Genomic DNA, 7,131 nt, shown 5'->3' with positions numbered 1-7,131 from the left:
TGCAGCCCGTGAAAGCACTCGATTTTCGGCCTGGCAGCCCATGAAAAGCCTCGTTTTTCATTTGTTTTTATTCGACGGATCTTTTGAGGTTTATTTGATGAGGCTTATAAAGTTGTCTTATCACAATTCATCGGTGTTTATTATCCCGACTCGGCTTTCGACTATAAGTCGTCAGTACATGATAAGTTAATATCCGGTGTTTATTGACCCGACCTGGCTTTTGACTTCTGCTGTTTTCTGAATGTAACAAATGTCATGAGACATTTTCTCTATGTATGCCTTGTGGCAATATTTGTTAAACTTGTAATACATTTATGTATTGTGCAATGATACCATTTCGTTGTGTTATCAACAATGATCCTGGGGTTGACAAATATACACAAGAGGGTCTGGAAGTTAATTTCGGGTTCTCACAACCAGCTTCTCTCATGCAAGACAAGTGAATAAACTCTCGTCATGAGAATAACCCACTTAGCATGGAACATATTGACCACCCGTCGCTCCATGAGCAGTACGAGCACGAAAAAGAGATGTTTATTTGAAGATTTTAGATACGGCACATGCAAATTTACTTCGAACGGCAGGGTATACCATATATAGGTAGTATGGTCGACACTCATGGAAGAAACTTGGCTCAAGGATTTTGGACGCACAAGCAGTATTCCTGCTTAGTACAGAAATTTTTGGCTAGCAAAGATTATAAACAAGCACCACATATTGGAGGATATATAACAATATAACTTCTATGAAAATATACCCAACCATAACTCATTATGTTGTCTTCCTTGTCCAACTTCGACTAATTTGATCAAGTTTGAAAATAATTAATGGGTATTCACAGTCATAAAAGATGTCCAAGATAATATATCTGTATGTGAAGTTTCTCTTCCATATACTAATCATTCATGAATTGCTTGTATGACCAATATTATGATTGTCAAATTTCAATAGATTTTACTTTATAAACCCAATGTGAAACTACTACTAAGCATATGGAACATGTATAATTTCATATTTATGGCATTCAATTCATTCAGCAATTTATTATTAGGATATAAGTGAAGCACACGAGTGAATGAAAAAACTACTCCAAAAGATATAAGTGAAGATCAATGAGTAGTCAAACAATTAAGTAGCTATGTGAGGATCTCCAAATCAAAATTTCAGAAACAAGTACTTTATTCAAATATCAAACTAAACGAAAAGATGCTCCAAGCAAAACACATATTATGTGAAGAATAAAAATATAGTTCCAAGTGAGGTTACTAATTGAACATATAAACCCTTCTACGCTACCCGCATACCTGAGGCCATCGTGTTTTGCCTTCGATCTGGTTCACCCAATATGCATCGGTGTAAAGTTTTTAGTACTTTTTGGCTGGCTATCAAAGATCTGGCCGTCAGTTCTAGCTCACTCGTGTTTTTGCAGCTTAGTGGATGACACATGGGCCACGCATCTGCGTGGGCCAGCCGTGCAGTCTGCGTTGCATGCGTGCATGCATGTGAGAAAAAGAGGTGCTCTGCGGTAAAAAGAGGGGTGGACTGGAGCGCTCGTCTCCCGCAAGGCGTCGACTGTGGGCTGTTGGTTCGTTTTAGAGTTGATGACGTGTGGGCCAATATACAGCGCGGGCCCGTTGTTTCAGTCGTTGCGTGCGTGCGTGTGCTTGTTATGCTGGAAAAGAGGGGTGGGATGCAATGATCGTGGGTTGCAGGCCATCCAGAGCGGGCAGCAGCACAACCAGAGAAAAAGGAGAAGCGACAGGGCGGGCAGCAGCGTCTCCTCCCCCTGCCCTCATCCCTATTGCCGCCGCCGGGTCCTCTCCTCTCCCTATCGGTGCGAGTGGGCGGGTCGCGGCTTGTGGAGAGCGAGGAGAGGGAGGAGACAGATGCGTGAGGAGGAGGAGGCCACGGCCGTCGGCTCCTCTCCTCTCCCCGTCGGCGCCAGCGCGCTGGTCGCGGGGAGTGAGGAGAGCGAGGAGAGGGAGGGGGAAGATGCGTGAGGAGGAGGACCAGGCGGTGGCGCAGCAGCCAGATTCGAGGCGCGTGGGCGCGGAGGCAGCCGCGGTGGGCTCCGACCTCTTCTTCACGCACGGCGGCAGGAGCAGCTCCACCTCTCCACTCCCCCATGCGTGAGCCCTCCACAACCCCACCCACCACACCGAGGCGGCGTCCAAAGGCGGTCGGCGGTGGCGCAGGTGAGCTCCCTCCCGCGCCCTTCTCTTTCCTCTCCTCGACGGCGCCGGTGAGATCCATCCCGTGCCTTCCCTCCTCTCGCGTCCCCTCTCCCCCCACAGCGGCCCTCCCTGTTGATGGAATCCATCTCTTCTATGCTCTTCTTCTTCCCCTTCCCTGCCTCCCCGGTTCTCAATGATCCCATCTATTTGTACAGCTTGATTGGTTCCTATACTAGCAGCAGTACGTTTGTGTCTAGGCGGAACCTCCTGTACGTGCGATTTCGTGGAGTCATCTAGCTCTAGATAGATGCCACTGGACTCCCAGGTTATTTCCTGTGTAGGAGCTTACTAAATTTTGTAGTTTGCAATGGCTGTTTGGGTGACATCTCAGATTCCCTTTGAGGTCCTGTATGCGCCTTGTTCAACTTTGGTTCAAATTCATATCATAGTTAGTCCTGCTGCATGATGGAACTAGCTAAGGTAGTTGTTGTTTTACTACCTAATGGGCACAATCTTTTAATCTTTTTCGTTTCCAGGTTCTAATAGATGAGTGATGACTAATGGTTGATGCAAAGGAGGAGGCGTACTGATGGAAGCTGGCAGCAAAATTAGGTGAGACTGGATAGCCCGTCCCAAGTGCGCATGTGAGCCCCCCCTCTCTCTCTCACACACATTTTTCCTTTGAGGTTACAAACGTGAGCGCCAGCTGTTGTCGCCTTGTTGGGTCAAGTCGCCATTGCACCAGACACACAAATACACATTGCTCTCAGATTCTTTTGGTGGGGTTTGCAAGTAGAGAGATCGCATTTACAAATTATATTTTGCCATCACACAGAATGACACAAGATGAGGCAATAGGTGTGTGGTGCAGAAGATGCTCTCCAACCATTTGAATCTGCAGTTCTCCACAACTCATTTACAACAAAAGCCTTGAGTAGTAGCACTGATGTCACTATAAGATATAATTTTGTAAAAATCCAAATAAGCATTGTACATACAATTCAGTTCCATACATTAAGCATAACTCAATCTATAGGCCGAATGAATTGAAACTGAAAATATAAGTGATGCACCAAATTTTTATCTAGGAAAATTGGGGCATTTCTTTTTAGCATTACTCCTTATATATTAAATATTATGTGCCAAAACAGGATGGATAGAACCATACTTTGTGCTGGCTTGAATTTAATACTTATATATCAATTCCTTACTCTAGCCTTTTCATCAGGATTAATTAGTAGTGATGCATCACTTCTCTAATAGCCTACAGCTGGCAAAACTTAGGTTATGAAACATCATGTGTCAACTGTCAATTTTATAAATGTCTGTATATTATGTCATAATCTTCCGACATGATTTCAATGTTTACAGGTGTACTACAATGTAGTAAACTGATCGTGTACATTTCTCAATTTTCCATAGGAGCTCTCCGTCCTTGAGCCCTTCTTCTCCTCTCTCCGCGCCGTCTCGCCTCCCCTGCTCTCGCACCGCCACCTTCCCTGCCTGGCGCTCGAGGCGCCATGATTTTGGATCGGGCGGATATCTTCACCGGGAGAGTAGGAGCACTTGCTGTTAATATGAACGATCTCTCACTAAGTTTTGTTATGGCATTGTGCCGATTCATGATTTAAACACGCAAAATGTCTGGTTTGCATATTTGTGCCTTGCCCTGTTACCAGCAGTGTATTTTTTGCCGTAAGAAAGACAACAATGCTTTATTTCTTTGACTTTTTGACCGTGTCTAATTTCTGGTAAAAGAGAGGAATTTCAGAGAGATAGACAACCTGAAGAGCTTTGAATGGTTGTTCGAGTGTGCCACGCTGCTGTTGCGTAGCTGGCACCGGTGTGTCGCTACTGCCGAGATAAGCGCAGTTTACTCCAGGTTTGGTGATGGTGTTGAACAACACCTTAACTGGGCCAAGGAATTTAGTAGCATTGTGGGATCATAAACCAGTTTTTCTGTTCTCTGTGCTCACATAGTAAGAACATGCTTGCAAGTTCTTTTCCTTAGGTGTAATTTCTTTTGCTGAGATAGATTAAGCCTGGGTCGAGGTGGCTGTTGTGTGCCGGTTGCCAGTACTTGTTTGTTGTAATGTCTTACCCAGTGAGATTTCTTTTATTCTTGCCTATTTTCAGAGGTTCTGCTTGAAGATTCTCTAATCACTTTCTTTGGAACTTTTTGCTGAGATATGCTTCCAGGTTACTTCAATGTTACCAGACTTAAAATGTACTATCTAGCATACTAGCACGTGTGTATATGATGCCTCCTTTTATCCTTGAATGTAAGACACATGGTGTTTTGTTCCATTGTTATGCTTAACGGAAGTGATGTTCTGTTATCATATTCAAAACTATAGCTCTTTGTTTGCAGTATCTCGGAGGGAGCAATATTTTGATACTTGCTTTGTGGGAATTCTCTTTCTTTGCCTAGAATTTGTGATTTATGGCTGATGTCAATTCCACCTTTGTAGGTGTTTCTCAATTATTACTAATGTTGAAACTGCAGAGGAGCAGGAGATGAGGAGGGCCCCACTTGGTGTACAATGGTGAATGATGCGGCAGTTAGACCGGGAGATGAGGAGCGCGGCACTGGGTGTACGAAGGATTAGTAGGAAGAATGTTAATCACAGTGGGTGAAAAGGTATACGGTAAGCTTGAGCTTGAATAAATGTTCACTGCTTGGTTCATATTTGATTCCAATGCCTTCGCTTTAATGTCATTGGTTTTTCCCAAGTTTATGTTCGGAGATTATGATTCAAATATTCTGTTCGGATTTCTTACAAACAAATTGTGTGATTATTGCCCAATTCTAGCTTCATCTACTATACCTTATAATTTATATACTAATTGTCCAAAATTCTGATTTAGATCATGTCAGTTCCAGGCAGCGAGTACTAGAAAGCATGATCATATTTTAGGGCATTTTTCTACTCTGTGAAAGAAATTTAATTTGATGGATATGCGACCTGTTTTCTCTTGATTATGTTTGGATTTTAATAGACAATCATTTCTGTAGAAGGTAACCTGATTGACACTGTTTTGTTATTTCCATGTGCAGAAAATGCGAGCTCGGCTAATTGCATACTATTTGGTTGAGTTGTTTTGTCCTAAAGATACAATCAAGCTGAAGATTTCTTTTGTATGGAAATTCACCATGGGAATCGAAATAATGGTACTCTGCACAGCCGTTACTTTCTTGCATCGATTCTTCATTCTACAAGTCACACCTTTTCTATTTGGTAAAAGAAGAGTGAGCTCATGCTTGAACTTCCACTATATATGTTAACACTTGGATACTGTATCAATCCAGTAATCATCTGATCCTTCATTGTTTTCCCTTGCATTGCCTCCTTTAACTCTTCTGGACCTTTGAAAAGAATGATTTTTCAGTTATATAATGTATTATGTTTTGTTTCGTTGTCGAGAGGTAGATGGTAAAGTAGGCTGGTATTTTCATTTTGTTCATATGCAGATATTTGATATAAGTGAATATATACCCTTTGGTAGGTGAATGTGCTCTCCGTTAATATCACTGATATATTTGAGCTTCAGAGAAGGATATCTATGCCATTTTGTTTTTGTTTTTTTGAACAAAAGAGTGTTGTATGTGTATCGTTAAGGGGATGAAGCAGCAAAGTTACCTACGCAATTTAGCAGGATGTGGCTGATACGTACAGAGTGGTTTACTTAGGTTTGGTGTTACTGCTATCTCTATCGTTGTAAAACTGCAGAGCAGCAGAGTTTATAGATTTATCGACCATGCTTTTGGTGCCAGTAGTTTTGTATGTAAGATGTAGCTGTTGTGCAGCTCCATGTGTCTATGTGATCTGATGTATAGATATAACATAACATTCTAAAATTTATAGTTATTCTCTATATATGAGAAAGCATGAAAGAACTATGTATTAGGGGTAAATAATCTTTTCTGTTGTTTGATAAAACAGTTAGGCGGCTACCCTGTCATATATTTTGATTCTCCTTTGACGAAATTCCTATCCTTGAATGCCATTTTGTCCATGGTTTTTATGTTTTATGTTGTTCACTACATGATACTGAATTAACAGTTACACGAAAGTTTAGCGAACACTTTTCTAAGAGAAGCCTCTTCCCGCACATGGATGCTGATCATGATGAGCTACCAATCAGTACAGGAGACGGGACCACCAGTGTCATGGCCCTCTTTATCAAGGGCGTCGACAACAGGGCTACACTCACAATGAACTGGAGCAGCTTCTTCCATAAGGCAAACATGAAGAAAGGGTGTACATATGCTTTCACCTTCAAGTGCACGTCCAAGGGCCTTTGCATGATTGTCTATCCAATCTAAGGAGGTCACAGTAGTCCTTTGCTACGTAACTTGGTATTACTATAAGTACCTATTGAGACTTTTATATCTAGCATCATTTTGGATCTTATGTAAAAAAATTATGATAATCCTGTCCGTATGACTATCATCAATCCATACTAATTTTCATATGTTTCCTTCCGTGTCTACATATTTTGATGCACACTCTTTCAATATTTGGCTTGCTCTTGGCCTTTGCGCCATGGGCGCAACTGGTCATCTAGTAATAATGAAGATGAAAGAGGGGATGCCATACGGGGCATCCCCAAGATTATATGCTTGAGTCTTCCTTGAATATTACCTTGGGGTGCCTTGGGCATCCCCATGCTTAGGGTCTTGCCACTCCTTATTCTCCTCACATCGATATCTCACCCAAAACTTGAAACTTCAATCATACAAAACTTATGGAACTCGTGACATAGGTTAGTATGATAAAGATCAAATCATTCATTTTGGTATTGTCAAGAAAAGATTCATTATTTTTCTCACATAAAGCCTACTATACTCTATCAGTTCTACAAGTTATATTGACCAATATAAGCCATAGAAACAAAACAAGCAAACTATGCTAATCTATCAAAAATAGAATAGTCTGTAAATATCTAATTTTTT

At 41.7% G+C, this 7,131-nt stretch overlaps 1 long non-coding RNA gene across 3 annotated transcripts; it reads left to right on the top strand.

Moving 5' to 3' along the window:
• The first annotated feature begins 1,712 nt into the window (after nucleotides 1–1,712).
• Nucleotides 1,713–6,650, top strand: LOC123163840 (uncharacterized). 3 transcript variants are annotated; one of them, XR_006482008.1, is made up of 4 exons: nucleotides 1,713–2,195; nucleotides 2,711–2,786; nucleotides 3,597–4,815; nucleotides 5,233–6,650. It is a non-coding gene; the product is annotated as an uncharacterized lncRNA (long non-coding RNA). The 3 variants fall into 3 exon arrangements; XR_006482010.1 differs by having other exon boundaries at nucleotides 3,597–4,822; XR_006482009.1 differs by having other exon boundaries at nucleotides 2,711–2,818.
• Nucleotides 6,651–7,131: the final 481 nt, after the last annotated feature.

Source organism: Triticum aestivum, chromosome 7D (assembly GCF_018294505.1).
Source record: "Triticum aestivum cultivar Chinese Spring chromosome 7D, IWGSC CS RefSeq v2.1, whole genome shotgun sequence".
Taxonomy (NCBI): Eukaryota; Viridiplantae; Streptophyta; class Magnoliopsida; order Poales; family Poaceae; genus Triticum; species Triticum aestivum.
This window is presented reverse-complemented; position numbering and strand designations above follow the sequence as displayed.